General features: G+C 36.9%; 1 pseudogene; it reads right to left on the bottom strand.

Moving 5' to 3' along the window:
• Window positions 1-1,704: 1,704 nt before the first annotated feature.
• On the bottom strand, window positions 1,705-4,173 carry LOC131599274 (isocitrate dehydrogenase [NADP], chloroplastic/mitochondrial-like; annotated as a pseudogene).
• Window positions 4,174-17,895: the final 13,722 nt, after the last annotated feature.

The raw sequence follows: 17,895 nt of genomic DNA, 5'->3' as shown, positions 1-17,895 counted from the left end.
CCGACCAAAAGCTAAGTCTTCTAATTTTTTATATATTTATTTTTTATTTTTAATTACATAATTCCTCTTTTATCAATGGCTTGTATTTTCCACAAAAAGTTTTCTACCTTTCTCTTCTTCATTTTTCAGGGTTAGCCAAGATCCTCCGACTACGCACCATCAGAGCTAAGTTTCCAATCCATATTTTATTTTATATAAATATTATTTTACTTTACTTTTTGCCTTTTGCCCAAAATAGGGTTTGCCTCGAATAGTCAATACACTCACTCCCTTTTGTTATTTTCTGTTTAATTCTCAGAGTCAATCAAGGGTCGAGGAAGATATCAAGGGTCGAGGAAGATCGAGGCGGGGATCAGGATAATTAGATTAATTATTTATATTTCTTATTTTTTGTTTTAATTCCCCATCCCCGCAGGTGTTTATTGTAATAGCGTAGGTTTTAATTCCTGCCTTTAATTTCTGCCATTTTTAACTGCGTGGTTATAAAATAGGGAGTGCAAGATTATTAACTGAACCTAGATCACTAACTTATAAGATAAATATCATTGAAGTTAACCACGTGATTGTTGCACCCACACACCTTTAGGGTAATCCCTCTTGTTGCCTTTGTTGCCTGTTGCCTTATAAATCTGTTGCCTCTAAGTATACTAAATAGTCAAAGTCCCTCGATTCCGAGGATACCTAAAGCAAATGTCGCCTTCGAAGTTATTGAAACTCCCTCGATGTTGCCTTATAAAAATGATTTGTCCCTATTGCTAAGGTATCCTCGCATGATGCCTAAATTATTAAATGACTATTATATCCTTCCCTTAGACTACCCGCCCTCTTTATGGAAAGGGACAATCTTATGGCGAATGATTACTCTCGATGACCCGCACATCCAATTGAAAGACTTCCTACCCTCTTATGGTATGGAAAGATCCTTTCGTCCGAAAAGCTAAAAGAACGTTTTTTCAAACTTTGGGTAGTTGCTATTAATTGCTTGCTCTAACTTCAAAACTCTTTTCCCACTCTTTTCAAATCAAATTCAAAAAGACTACGCTTATTTACAAGCTAAAGTTCTTCTTCGAAAATCTTTTCCAACAAATCAAACATTTCAAACATTTCAAAATCTTTTCAAAAGGTCTTTCCTGTTCTTTTAGCCTTTCCTAAATTGGATAAAATAAAAGTCGGTGGCGACTCTTGCTATCCGCAACATTTCGATAAAAAGTCAGTTCACCGTATTACAGTTATTGATCAACAATAGCCTGTAACAAAGTTTTTTTATAAGCCATTCAAGTGTTATTTCCTTTAGACGTGAAATTTACCAATGGGAATCAGTAGCTGGATCACCTATAAATGCTTTAGGGATGAGGTATAAAAACATAACCTATCTGACACCCTAATCATATTCTGTGAAAATTTGTTTGTAACAACTTCAAATTTTGATATGCTGCAGTTGACTGAGAGGTTTCATGTCTATGATTAATCTTGGAGTTTCCAGAGTTGACAAAATCATATGAAACCAAATGGTCAATTCTAACGATTGATTAAAATGTAACAACTAAAGCAACTGAGTTAACATATAAAGAACTTGTTCTTTAATTATGAAACAATGTCAATAACATGAAGCAATTTCAAGATCAGGGGTATGAATTATTTTTCACAGCAGGGGTATGTTTCCATCAATAGCTTATATGAAAAAGTGATTTTCACATTACCTGCTAAACTTGACAAACATGCAGCTCCTCCTAATAAAACGACCGGTTTTGTACTAATGTCAATAACATGGATGCTGTCACCATGTCACCTTGCCGTTATCTTTATGCTTGCCATTACCGTCGCATGAGCTCAATTTCCACACCTACAGAGGAATAAATGTCCCGGCTGTCACGGCCTTGAGCATCATGGACATAGATTTCTCCAACAAACATGGATCCTGTCTAATGAAAGCATTAGCAAGCCGACGATGCTTCTCGGCAAACCTTGTAAATGTAAAAGCACCATTTAACTTTCGATGTGAATCATGATATTGAAAAGCTTTCCTTAAACCCTGGACATAGAATAGCCTTCAAATGATGAAACATGATTATGAAAAGGTTTTAATTGAAGGATACAAATTAAATAGAGATTACTGGAAAAACTTATAAAGCCAGTAAGCCATAATATTATTACTCAAGTGTTAACAAAAATACAATTCAAATAATTGCTAAGAAGCACGCTACTATATATGGAGGAAATGGAAAGTTTCAAGTAAACCTAATAAATAAATATGTTTAAACAGGAAAATACATAGAAGGAGAAAAAGTAAATGATTCACCTATTGTGACATCTTCTTAAGCTCAGCTACAAGAGTTTTCGTTGTCTTCTCAATGTCGCGTGTAATAAGCATAAGGTTTGCACCAGCTACAACAAACTACAAAATTAAACATAAAATAAGGCCCCAATAGCATAACAGTAAGCAAAACCAAACATAACCAACCACTTACTAATATACTCATTCTACAATCCTAACCAACTAACACAAATTAACAAATCTACCTTTACATCTTCTGCAATAAGGCCCTGGGGTCGGCTAAGCAGAACACAAGAATGACAAAGTTAAATTAAAACTTGAAATACAAAGTTCATAAGATGATTGCAATACCAGAATATTCAAATGAGTAATAACAGACTAAAGGAGTTTCACTTAGGCCCGTGAATCAGAAGGGAAATATCTTTGGTCATCTTTCCCGACTCTACCGTCTCAAACATGCAGTCTCCAACTTCTTAGCAAAATCCAGGAATTTTTCATTATTATCCTGCTTGGCTCTGGTACATGAGAACATACCTATATCAATAACATATTCAAAAAATGGAAAAGTTCAAAAGAATATCAAAATGCATAAGATTTTGAAACAAGCAACAGAGTACCTATGTTGCAGTCCTCGTGTACATGCAAATATGGAAGCAATACTGTTTGTACTGGATGATGCCGAGTTACAGTTCCATGAGTTGCCTCAGCTTCTAATGTCTTGCCATCAGAAGATAACTGCAATTTTTTGTTGCAACCATAACATAAGACATCCAAGAACATATAGAGATACAAAGTTGATGATAAATATTGTAGTAAGAATCAGAATCTAATGCATACCAGCACACAATTCATGAGGCCCAATGAGCCGAATCCTGCACACATTCATAATTATTCATTACGTAAATTTCAAATGTTTTCTTTTGCATTTCACAAATATATTCAACTAAAGAAAACGAAATTAACAACCACACCAGAACAATCACATTCACAAGGATAATCGGCTACAAAAACTAACAATCCAAGACATACAAATTTCAAGATTTAAGTAATAACTAATTAGGAATGTTGGTGGAGCTTACTTTTGACTGACATCATACATACAATCATCATGCTTCAATATAAACGATAAGGTCTATATATTAACTTGAGCAAGTAAATCAATTTGAACACCGTCATCAAAATTCTTACAAGCCCAAACATATCCACCTTCACTCTAAGTGCCTATGCCACCATACCATCAATTAGCCTATGCTCATACCTGAAGTCACTCAAATGTCAACCATCAATGTGTATATGTAATGCATAAAAAGATTAGCTTATGAACATCAAAACAACCCATATGGAGTGTTCTTCAAACAGTTGCTGCCTCCTTTCTTTATACACCTCCTGAAATATGTCTTTATATCTGCAATAGCGTCAAATTGTAAATTAAAACAGGATCTAAAATATGAACATGAATATCATCACATCAAAAAATTGGATCTGAAAAAATACAACCAAGTAAGCAAATCTGCAAAATAAGGGGTAAACTCCAAACCTGTCAACAAATCAAAACAATTGAAACCAAATTGCCAAAAATATGTAAACATTCAACAAATGTAAAGATGTAAAACCGAAGAAATCGGAAGGGATGAAGAACAATGTTTCAACAATCATCAACGACTCCCTCTCAGTTCACACAACCAATGTGTTTCAACAATCATCATCGGCTCACTCTTGATTCACACAACAACGACACCAAACCGCGGTTTCTCTGTTTTTCGTGCAAAATATGAGAGAATGGAGAAGGATTGTAAGGAAGGAAGAAGAAACTGTGGTGGCGGCTAGGGTTGGGGGGGATGAAGATGAAGAGAGAGATATGACGAGAGAGGGAGGTGATGATGAAGAGAGAGACATGAAATCTGAAATAAAATAATAGGGATAGTAGTGAAATTGAGGAAATGTAAAAGGTGATTAACTGGATAATAGGTTAACCCGGATAATGGTGTGTACCAAGGAAAATTTGAAAAGAATGACTGCCATTTGGCAATATGGGAAATGCTGATTGGTTGGAATGAAATTTTTATTTAGCAAATTACTAAAAAGGGCTTTTGTAAGGGTAATTAAATTTTACATTAGGGGTAAATTAGGGTGTTTGGTGGTATGTTGATTTCTTAGTTAGGTAGTTGATTTTTACTTTTGTATATATTTAATTTTAATTAAATCATTAATTTTAATTAAATAATTTAATAATTAATTAGTAATCAGATTAAAAATAGGTCTTAATTAATTCTAACCTTGATTCTCCTTAACCCTAATGTTTTCAAACTCGGATTTTCTCGCGATCTTCTTCTTCTCATCTCAAGCTCCCATGAATGTCGCATGATTGTTTTAACTATTATTTAATTATTTAATTTCTATCATTTAACTATTAGAAGGTGTATAGGTCGCAATTATTCATTTTTGATGTAATAGTAATTAGGCTTTTATTTCCTCGCACTTTACTTTCCGCATCCCCGACAGGTTTTTATTGTAACCCCCCATCCCGAAGCCATGTAATAGCGTAGGACATTTACATTTCCGCACTTTATTTTCCTGCATGATATTAACTGTGTGGTTAGTAGTTTAGGGAGTGGCAAGATAATCAATCGCTTGCTAATCTTAATTCAAGATAATTATCTGAATACAATCGCATGATTGGTGCACACACACACCTTTAAAGTAACCACTCTTATGCTGCCTTCTCGATCAAATAGTAAAGTCCCTTCGAGCGAAGGGATACCTTAGCTTGCTGCCTTCGATTCAAAATCACCATGTCCCTCCGATAAAAGATCATAGTCCCTTCGAGTTGCCTACGATAAATATGATCTCGTCCCTCGATTAAATGGTGATAGTCCTTTCGATTGCTAAGGTATCCTTACTGTTGCCTAAATGACTATTATATCCTTCCCCGAGACTATATGCCCTCTTTATGGTAGGGACAGTCTTATGGCGAATGATAACCCTCGATGACCCTTTTCACATCCAATGAAAGGACTACCTACCCTCCTTATGGTATGGATAGCCCTTTCAAACGAAAAACTTAAAGAACAAGAAAGACGAACTTAAGGTAGGTAGTTCTTAATTACTTGCTCCATTCAAATCAAAATCAAATGCTTTTCACACCTCCTTTTCAAATAATTTCCAAAAGGCTACGCCTATTTTACAAGCTCAAGTCCTTATTCAAACATTTTCTATTCACACACGACACTTTAAACTTTTTTTGAAAACAAAAGTGAGCTAAGCAATTAAGAGCCCATGGATAACTATGGATACAAATGGTGCTTACACCTTCCCTTTGTATAACTTATCCCCCGAACTCAATCTCTTTCAAAAAAGGTTTTTTTTTTCTGTTCTTTTAGCCTTTCTATAAATTGGATAAAATAAAAGTCGGTGGTGACTCTTGCTATCCGCACATTTCAAAAAAGTCAGTTCTCCCACCGTATTACAATAGCACATAAACATAAATAGACAATTAAAATTAATCCTCAAAAATCACTTTATCAAAATAATTATTTTATCTCGCAGCGGAATTCACAAAACTTCACAATAATTTATTTTAATCATAGTATCTTCACAAAACAACTTTGAGTCATAAACCAAAGTAAAACATCACTAAAAATCCATCAAACATAACAATTAATAAAACAATCGTTTATCCCTCTGAGTGCTATGTATCAGAGCAACCACCGACCCGACTCACAGCGTCTAAATCTTCACCAAAGCTATCACCTGCATGTTACCAGTATAAAGGTAACGGCGAAACAAAAGAAAGGGGCGAGATATCAAACCATATAAACAGGGTGATGATAAATAGTATATTTTGGTTCAAGTCATAATAATCATCACTTTGCGGTATAATCATTACCGTCTAATTTACTTCACCATTTTAAATTAAAACAACACACGTCACAATATCTCACATAATTCATATTCATAATACACAACGATTCACATAAGTTCACTTATCAAATCACATAAACTCATAATCACACTAATGTAATGCGACTCTAACAAATGCACATGCATCTGGTATCTAGGCCTTCAGCCCCCATCGTCAATTGCCAATAAATAGAGGCATCAAAATAGACATAATCCTTCGTCGCAGTTTGCCAATCCAGGCCGTCGCTAAAACATGAAAATCATGAGACACTGATGAAATGCAACAAATTATAAACATCACAGAACAACGTCGCGAGGCAAACGCCTATATCACAAATGTTACTGATCATTAGGGTAACTCAACAGTAATCACAAAATTATAACATCGCATCGTCACTGGCCATGGGCCTACAACTTAATATCACCACGTCACAACGGCACGTCAACAACAATGCATAATGATCGGTAAAATATCAAGTGTACTATTTTGCCTCTTGTAATAATAGGGAAAATTCCCCGAATATCGATCTCAGGGACTGCATAGGAATAATGAGTTCAATTCAAGGTTCAATTAAACAAAAACTTTAATTGTGTTTTGTTTGGTGATTATAACTTAACGAAAAGTAGGATAAGTCGTAAATGAGATTGACTCTTTAACAAATCTGAGTAACATGCTAGGGATAGTGGATGATTTACTCTGTAACAACTCTGGAATTTCTATTGCAGCAACTTATTTTCATTAATCAGTTACCAGTTCTTAAGGTTGTTTGACCCTAAGTCCTTAGAAAATTACGATGAAATCAAGCAATTGAGTTATCAAGAATATTCGATTGCTATAAGGTATTCCTAGTCCTAGGTAATATCAATTATAGCATATTCTCATGAAAGCATTATCAATGGTGGTCTAACCTAAATGATAATCATACATCAATTCCAATTTTTCCGAAAGGAAAAGCATTAAAAACATCAAGAGAATAAATTAACAAAGAGAAAACATGATTGTTATTGCAATTACAAACTCAGAGTCATTACAAAGTAGAATCAAGGCCACCCCTAGCATTGGGGGGTTTAGCTACTCATAGTGTTCAAAGAAAACAAAATATTGAATAAAGACATTACAAGAAATTGGAGGAGATTGAATCTTCAATTGCTTCCGTTCATGAAGATCTTCTTCTCTCCCAAACCCTTGTTTTCTCTATTCTTCTATCGTATTCTCTTCTCTCGTACGTCAAAAAGTCCCCTTCTCCTTACACAAACTTCATTTAAGTAGCTTCAGTATCAGTCTCAGTGTCAGCAAAAAATCCAAAGTACCCTTAATGAAAGACAGAGTAAAATAGATCAAAAAGTGAAGTTTCTGTCCGCATCCATCTACACGGGCCGTGTTGATTCACACGGGTGCCCGTGTTGATCTTCTGACTCACGTGGCTTTGTGGTTTGCATCAGGCCCATCAACACGGGTTGTGTTGATGCACACGGGTGCCCGTGTTGATCCACTGACTTCAGCATTTTTCATGCATTCATGAAGCTTTTGAACACAGGCCGTGTTGATGCACACGGGGGCCCGTGTTGACCTACAGATTCTTCAAAAACTTCCATCTCCCAGCCTTCTAGAGTCCCCAAAGTATGACTATTATTTCCTATGATCACACGCATCAGCCTGAAACACTAACACTACCAAAAGAAGGCATAAAGAGGATCTTTTAACATAAACTCAAAACAAAATGCAATGCAATACCATAAATTAATAAACGTGATAAACTTAACTTAAAATCAATAACAACAACCAAATGTGTTACCAAAATGATAAATTTGTGCCGGATGAAAGACAAAAACTTAATAGAAATGGTAACTGATCACAACCCCAAACTTATCTCATTGCTTGTCCTCAAGTAATGTATTGAGACTAAATAGAGGTCACCCACGAAATTCTCTTTTCCACAACATAGCCTATGTCTTCTACAACTTGTCTTCTTCCTTCCTGATCAAGCTTCTGGCTTCCCGAATCGAACTATCTACCACACTTTCACATCAGAGGACTTCTTTACTTGCAAAATTTTTCACACTCTCACCAGATCTCTCGGGGTTAAAGTGTTTGCACTCACAGTACCAAAGTATGCAACATCAACTCTTAATTTGAATGTATTCTATCTTCACTGCACAAACAGATTCCACACACTTTATGAGGTCTTTTGGGTTGTAGCAGGGCTTAGGCACGGTAGGATAGACAAATAAATGGATAACAAAGGGGTTTGGATTTGGCATTCATGTTGTTTTTCTAACTTTTGTGCCTAACTCATAGCTTGGGGTTTTATTCAACTTTGACTCTTCTTCACTCAATTTTTCAATGAGCATGTTAGGGTCTTTAGTCACGGGGAGTGCTTTTCTCTTTCTTTTTTTGTTAGGACATTTGCATTCCTCTCATTTTCTTACTTTCTTATCTTTTTATTTCTTTTTATGTACTTACCCTTTCTCTACGGGTTACCACCCCAAACTTAGCTTTTTGCACAGTTTATAATTTACAACAATCATGCCGAGCAAGGGTAGGAAATGTATGGTTAAGGGTTAACCAGGGGTTTATTTCAAAGAAAAAGGCTAAGGCTCAACGGTGGTTCACAAAGGGTAAACATAAGTAAAGGATGGCTAGAACGGCTAAGGATTAAAACAAACAACGTGCCTCAGTGTGTGTCTTCATGTTGTGTTGTGTTAAAAGAGCATACGCAAAATCAGAGTGATAAAGTCATACCTAACTGAAATCTCATGATGATATTTTGGTGTTTGGCCTTTGTACTCTCACCATGTTGGTTAAGCTTACAAGCTCTGAAGCCTCCTCGTGTCATGTGGTTTCTTTTCCGACTCGGGAATACCATACAACCATTACGAACTGCTGTCTCCAAATTGCGTCCAACCTTTACTTTTCTCTTTTCTTGGTTGTATCAACTTCTGGGGTGTCTCGGGAGATCAAGCACGGGGAGGATCTTTCATCCACTAGCTATTAATCCCAAATTCATCTAGAAACTATCAATCAATCTGTAACACAATGGCTAAAACAAAAACAAAAAACAAGAAATGCATAAATTAAATAAAAGCAATGAAAGAAAATCGAAAGAAAACCCCCTACACCTGAACTAAACAATGGCCTCAATGTTTTCGAACAAGAGTGAGAAGGGTGACTTACTGAGGGTGGTGCCCTACCAATTTCCGCTTCATAGCTTTCATTAGTAATTCCCCATTTATTGCCTGAAAACAAAACAAAACAAAACCAAACGGAAAACTGCGTTAATAAAAATGTGGGTTGCCTCCCACGTAGCGCTTCGTTTAACATCGCCTGGATCGACGGTCCATCCCCATTAGGGAGGGTACTTCCTCTTCCACACCTTGTCTCCTTTCCTTTCAGAAATCAAGAATTCATTAAGCTTAAAATTTCGGGAAACTTTGTGCTTTATGTCACTTCCAATCTTTTCACCCTTTCTAGCCTTCACCCTAGGCGTGAACTTAGGAATAAAAGCTTCATAGGATACCTTATTGGAGACTGTGGCTAAAACTTTTTCTGGACTTAGTGTTGAACTTTTCATCCCTTCTCCAAGTTTGATCATGCCAACTGTAGGTTGATGTCCCTTTCCTTCACTCTGTTTCTTGATGTTAGACACTTTTAGGGTTACCTTCTCATCAAAATATTTCAGGTTCAGATCACCTATTTCAATGTCAATGTTGCATCCACTAGTAAGCATGAATGGTCGACCCAGAATGATAGTCGTTTCTTCATCTTCCGGAATATCCATGATCTCAAAATCCACCGGAAAAATGAATCTGTAAATTTCCACCAACACGTCTTCAGCCACCCCATACGCTTGTTTGATGGTGTGATCCACAAATTTCAGATTTGTTCCTTTTTCCCTTACTGTTCCAATACCCAGCTTTTTGAAAATGGATAAAGGCATCAAACTCACACTAGAACCTGAATCGATCAAAACCTTAGGAAAATTTATGTCGTTGATGGTGCATGGTATTGCAACTACTCCAGGATCTTTCTTCTTAATTGGGATTCTCCTTTCCGGTGAGATTCTCCCGCACTTTTCAGTTGCTCCCTTTTGTTCATCTACCGTTGGCTTCTTCTTTTCAATTACGTCTTTCATAAATTTTTTGTACAACAGCATTTGCTCAAGTGCTTCAAAGAAGGGCAAATTTATATCTTACTTCTTGAACAATGTAGTGAACTTCTCAAACTCTTTCTCTTTCGAATCCTTCTTTGCCACTCTAGTAGGGAATGGCAACTTGATCATCGGTTTAGCCTCTTTTTTAATTTTTTCTTCATTTGGCTTTACCGGTGTCACGACTTCTTTGGGTCTTTTCTCAGTTTCCCTCACTTCCAAATCCACCTCTATGACGATGTCGTCATCATTTTCCTTTACCTCTTCAGATCTAGACACCTTTTGACTTCTTGTTGTGACAACATTCACGTTCTCTTGATTTTTCGGGTTTATCACAGTTGAGCTCGGAAGAGTACTTTGTGTCTGTAGAGACAGATGTTATGCTATCTGACCAACTTGAACCTCCAAATTTCTGATTGACGCAGTTGTGTTCTTGTGGTTGTTCCTTATCTCTTCTTGGAATTGAGAGTTATATGTAGCCATCTTTTCTATAGCCACTTCCCATTCTGCCTTCTGTGGAGCTTGTTGTTGCTCATCTTTCCACGAGAAGTTTGGATGATTCTTCCATCCCGGATTGTAGATGTTAGAATAAGGATTGTTCTACTTCAAAAACTTGATCCCCTCTATCTGTTGTGGAGTTGCAAGACAATGAACCGTTTTGTGTGGTCCATTACAAATCTCACAAATAGCGCTTGGTGTTTGTTGAACTTGAGCCACTTTCTGAGTACATATGTTCAGTGCCTTCAACCTTTTTTCCACCTCTGCAGCAACTGTCTCTTCAATTTTTACCTGCTTGTTTGCTTCCAGCTTTAGGTCAATCACTCCCTTAGGCTTGCTTGTAACCCTATCATATATCTCCAAATGCTCATTTGCAACGATTACTTCAATGATCTTCTTCATACAAGTGGCTGTTGCAAAGTTAGATGAGCCACCGACAGCTGAATCTAGAATTTTCCTTGTCTTGAGTCTGAGACCATTAACGAACATCTGCATCTGCTCAGTATCATCCATATTGTGAGTAGGACAAGCCACTAGGAGTCTTTTGAATCTTTTATAAGTATCCCCTAGCGAATCACCCTCTTTCTGCTTAAAAATTAAGAATTTCATATCTTTTTCTCAATGACACTGATGCAAGAAAGTATTCATTCAGAAAAGCCTTCTCCATCTCTTCCCAAGTAGTAATACTCCTTGCAGGTAGGGAATAGAACCATTCTTCAGCCTCATCAGTTAAGGTGAAAGGGAACATACGTAACCTCTTTGCTTCCTCACTATGCCCATCTATCTTCAGAGTGGTACTCATAGTCAGAAACCTTTGAAGATGTTTATTTGCATCTTCGTTCACCCTTCCAGAAAAAGAACGTCTTTCCAGTTGATTGATAGTGCTGGGATGCAGCTGAAAGTGTGCCGCATTCACCTGTTGGTTCACAATTGTCATTCAACCAGCCGGTGCATTGTATCAGGAATTGTCTAGGTGTCTGAATCGGAATGCTCTGAATGAACCGAAACCTCTTCCTCTTTTTCTGGTATTGTTGGAATTCCTTCGGATGCTGCCAGTCTTTCTTGCTTAGCTCTTCTGAGTCTTGCTCGCAAAGTTCTTTTTGGTTCTGCGTCAAAAGGTAAATCAGCTGAGGGCTTTCCTCGCATACAAGGATTAGAAACGGATTAGCGAAAACAAAAAATTAACAATACAGAAAAATAAAATTTTAGTTGCAGCGCAACAAAATTCTAATTGAACTCAACTTGAACTCAATATTATGGCAGTCCCCGGCAACGGAGCCAAAAACATGATCGATAAAATAGCAAGTGTATTATTTTTCCTCTTGTAATAATAGGGAAAATTCCCCGAATATCGATCTCAGGGACTGCGTAGGAATAATGAGTTCAATTCAAGGTTCAATTAAACAAAAACTTTAATTGGGTTTTGTTTGGTGATTATAACTTAACAAAAAGTAGGATAAGTCGTAAATGAGATTGACTCTTTAACAAATATGAGTAACATGCTAGGGATAGTGGATGATTTACTCTGTAACAACTCTGGAATTTCTATTGCAACAACTTATTTTCAATAATCAGTTACCGGTTCTTAAGGTTGTTTGATCCTAAGTCCTTAGTGAAAAAACCTTTGATTCTTCATCCTAAACCCTAAGTCCTTAGAAAATTACGATGAAATCAAGCAATTAAGTTATCAAGAATATCCGGTTGCTATAAGGTATTCCTAGTCCTAGGTAATATCAATTATAGCATATTCTCATGAAAGCATTATCAATGGTGGTCTAACCTAAATGATAATCATACATCAATCCCAATTTGTCCGAAAGGAAAAGCATTAAAAACATCAAGAGAATAAATTAACAACAAGAAAACATGATTGTTATTGCAATTACAAACTCAGAGTCATTACAAAGTAAAATCAGGGCCACCCCCTAGCATTGGGGGGTTTAGCTACTCATAGTGTTCAAAGAAAACAAAATATGGAATAAAGACATTACAAGTATATGGAGGAGATTGAATCTTCAATTGATTCCGTTCATGAAGATCTTCTTCTCTCCCAAACCCTTGTTTTCTCTAATCTTCTATTGTATTCTCTTCTCTCGTACGTCAAAAAGTCCCCTTCTCCTTACACAAACTTCGTTTAAGTAGCTTCAGTATCAGTCTCAGTGTCAGCCAAAAGTCCAAAGTACCCTTAATACAAGAAAGAGTAAAACAGATCAAAAAGTGAAGTTTCTGTCCGCATCCATCAACACGGGCCGTGTTGATTCACACGGGTGCCCGTGTTGATCTTCTGACTCACGTGGCTTTGTGTTTTGCATCAGGCCCATCAACACAGGCTGTGTTGATGCACACGGGTGCCCGTGTTGATCCACTGACTTTAGCATTTTTCATGCATTCCCGAAGCTTTTGAACAAGGGTCGTGTTGATGCACACGGAGGCCCGTGTTGACCTACAAATTCTTCAAAAACTTCCATCTCTCAGCCTTCCAGAGTCCCCAAAGTCTGACCATTATTTCCTATGATCACACGCATCAACCTGAAACACTAACACTACCAAACGAAGGCATAAAGAGGATCTTTTAACATAAACTCTAAACAAAATGCAATGCAATACCATAAATTAATAAACATGATAAACTTAACTTAAAAGCAATAACAACAACTAAATGTGTTACCGAAATGATGAATTTGTGCCGGATGAAAGACAGAAACTTAATAGAAATGGTGACTGATCTTGTAACACCCCAATTCTACCCAAAGCATTTAGGTAAGAAAATATCAGAGTGTTAAAATTTCATACAACACAATTAGGATGTTACACTAAGTAACCAAACAAACACCTAGAAAACAAACGGCCATCAGCGATGCCAAAAGCATACAACACCTACCTATAAAACGATACATAACACACGGAAAATATGAACATATATATATATATACGTATAGCTCTCACTCTCAAAGAGGAGTTTTCCAAAATAAAGTGTTTACAATACACATCAGCACATCGACACATATACATGTTCAAAAGAGTTATATACAAATAAATAACAACAGACTCCCGACTACCCGGTGTTACGTATCAGAGCAACCGACAAGACCAACTGGATAACTACGGCTTCCAAAGACTCCCAAAGCGGCTAATCTGCAGGATGCCACTCAAGCATCAAATCAGCAGAAGGGTGAGAATATAATTTATAATGAAGAAGCATGATAAATATAGTAATGCCAACAAGTATCATCAATAATCATACAACAAAGTAATCCACTAAGTCAACCACAATCAATATATAAGTAATGCGACACATGAATGATAACATAGATTATACAGACAGACAATGATGAATGAGACTCGACTATGCATATGCATGTGGTACCAAATCCTGAGTAAACTCCTCCTTGTCATTATGACAAATACACCTTGCCGAGCATTATGCTGGGACTTTATTCCACTCAGGAAGCCCGCAGGCTATTGTCTTCGAGCATGTAGCTCCCACTGATGACCTCTTGCCAATCGGGCAAATACACCTTTTTACCGAGCATTAAGCTCCCACTGGTAATAATTGCCAATTCAGGCCACTTGTTAATAGCATTCCGCCATTAACGTATTGAAATGTTATGCTGTGCAAATATATGACTCTCTTACACGACAACAACATCATCAACAATATAACACGGTCACATACTCACGTTACACCGTTTATATTCTATCCAAAAGGATACATCACCAATTAATAACATCGTTATCAATTAAATCACACCATAATTACCACACAGGCATTAATAAGCACATAACACACATTCACTGTCAAAAAATACTGGCCACATTAGCATAAATGATCGCATAATTGCATCACATCAAATTAATATTGGCCATCGGCCCACAACTTCATCAATACAATATCAACAAGTTGTAATAACAACAGTTACTTGCCATAAGGCCACACATCATGTTAACAACAAACAACCAAACATCGTCACATATCAAGAATGAACATTCATTAATACATAACACATACGAACATGATTTCATGTTAATCCACACATCAACAACAATTGCAACCAAGCACTATGATTATCTACCAATCATATCGCGCATATAAACAATTATGTGTTTTTATCAACAACACCTCATAACCAATTCATCACAAACTAACCAAACCTATACCATCATATAGAACATCTAATTAGCTTCCTAACGCTTCGAACGGCGTATTAAACGGAGTTACGAATCAAAAGTTATGATCGTTACAAAATCTGTCAAAATTGGAAAAGCTGTAGGTCGACGCATGGAAAACATAGGTCGACGCATTGAACTCCTGTCACCCTCGGGTATGCGCACGCCGACCCAATAGGTCGACGCAAGGATTTCACAGGTCGACGCATTCTGCAGAAAACGCAGATTTTTGCCTTTTAGGCTGCACAAGTCGACGCAAACCCCTGTGTAGGTCGACCTAAGCTTCGTAGAAACCCTAAAATCACCATTTACACCAACCAAACTCTTATAAACATTTCTCTAACACCTATACATCATTATAACATCAATACAACACATACATACCATAAAAACAACCTAACATCAAACTTTTCATGGTTGATTCATTAATCTTTCTCAAAACCTAACATTTTCTCCAAACTCAAGCAAGCCATGGAAATGGAAAACAAACATGATCAATCACCATAACACAACAAGGATATGATTCTATACAAAATACCAACCAAAACATGTTTAAATCTTGCTATATCATGAAAACCTCACAATCCTCCATTGTTGGTCAAGCATAGAAAATGAACAAGAACAAGAACAAGAACAAGACTATAAGAATCATACATTCAAGATAAATTAGATTCACCCCCTTACCTTGGTTTGATTCTTCATCTTCTACTAAACCCCCTTCTTCACTTTCTCTCCATCTTTGCTCTTCTTCTTTCTCTCTTCCCTTTCTTTCTCTGTTCTTTCTTTCCTTTTTCTTTCTTCACGTTTTCTTCCTCTTATCTCTTTTTTATCTCCACCCACTACTTACTATTCACACACAAAATATCTCACTTTTCGGTCCAAAATCAATTGCTCAGAAAAACCCCAAAACGCAGAATATTACCTTAATAATATTTCCAGTACCAAAAATATGAAAACCTTCAATTAAATATCAGTCTGCCATCCCGAACTAATACCGACTGAAACGACTCCAAAAATAGTAAAATTCTAATAAACGTCACAAACGTCCAAATTAAGCATATACTTATTTTTCCGAGCGTTACAACTCTCCGCCACATACAACATTTCCGTCCTCGGAAATATCCCAAACGCAAACAAACCTGGTTACGCTCTCGCATCCGACTAACCAACGACACCATCAGTGCCAAACAACGAATCACCCTAGCTAAAAGCAAAACAACCAAAACACAACAACGACAACGAGATGCAATGCCCATACAATGCACTCATCGACTAACACCAAAACACAAAAAATAACCAAGACACAACCATCAAGAACAAGATGAAATGCCCATACAATGCACTTGTAAACCAAACCGCAACCAGATTGTTACCATCATCAAAGGCAACACACCCCTAATCCCCCATCAAAGGAATTAGCTACATGCACTCGAACCATCACCATGGAAACGAGACACCATCCTAGATAAGGACATAAAGTTCCACGGCATATACAACTTCTGAACAGCCTCAACAAAACTAGAATACCAACATCCCGGTCGCACAACGTCCAAACAACCATGCCAAGACATAGCAGTCAAACATGTAACCAAAACATCTGGTGGTCTTATCATTCCTACCACGTCCACTGTCCAAAATTTGAACTCTAACAATTCATACACACACATACGAACCGCGTCATTTCACGCTTCCGATGTGCACTCTGATTTCCCACAACAAACAGATTTACCAATTTCATATCCAACTTCCAGCTCTTTCTAGTATTCACCAGAAACTCGTTGTTCTCTTTTAGCATACTCAGCCTCTTAATCTGCTGTGTCAGCTTGCACACCAGACAAAAGTCTTTGTATTATCCAATCAAAGGCAAAAAGCTAATCCAAACACATCCTTGTTTTACAACACAAGCCCTCATAGATCCTTAAGTGACCAAATCGTCCTCTCAGTCTGACCATCCGTTTGAGGATGAGACGCCAAACTCAACGCAACTTCGTACCCAAAGTACTTTGCGAACCTTCTCAAAATTTCAGAAATAAACCTCGGATCTCAATCCGAACATTACCTTACGAAACACCATGCAAACAAACAACCTGACCAATATACAACTCGCAAGTACTTCCATCGGTTAATCCATTCTTATCTGAATAAAGTGAGCATATTTCGTCAATATATCCACAATAACCCAAATCACCTCACAACTACTCGATGTCCTCGGCAAACCAGAAACAAAATCCATAGAAATGTTATTCCGCTTCCACTCAGGAATGGATAACAGTTACATCAAACCAGACGACTTCTTACAAGTCAAACACAAATAAACAAATCCCTTCATATCCTTCTTCATTACCTTGCCACTAAAAATGACCTTCTCAAATCTTGATACATCTTAGTAGCATCAGGATGAATACTCAAATCACTACGACGCTCTTCATCCAAAGTCCTCTTTTCAAATCCGAACATTAGGAATACAAACTTGATCATGACATCCCATGACATTGTTCTTATCAATCCGAAGATCACTATCTTTATCTTTGACTAATCAATGTCATCTTATTAACCCATTCAAATCCGATTTCTGACTTTTTCTAATCTCATCAAGAATACCATAAGTAAGCTTTCACATATAAAACTCAACACCCGAAGAAGTCGCTTAACAAACCAAACTCAAATCTCACAACTGTTTCAACAGACACAAAACTCGAATCATCAACATAGACGTATGCGATGGTTTCTCATATTCAACTCGTTCTGATCAAACGAATACTTCAAACTCTTGTAGTCACTTACACACACAAATCTCGATCCGAATAATTAGTGCCTTCAAATTTCCCAAACAGAAATAATAACTGCCAACTCTAAATCTTGTGACAGATAAATCCTTTCAAAAATATTAACTTTCATAAAAGCATA

Source organism: Vicia villosa, linkage group LG4 (assembly GCF_029867415.1).
Source record: "Vicia villosa cultivar HV-30 ecotype Madison, WI linkage group LG4, Vvil1.0, whole genome shotgun sequence".
NCBI lineage: Eukaryota > Viridiplantae > Streptophyta > Magnoliopsida > Fabales > Fabaceae > Vicia > Vicia villosa.
The sequence above is the reverse complement of the archived record's forward strand: the minus strand, read 5'-3'. Positions and strand labels throughout refer to the sequence as shown.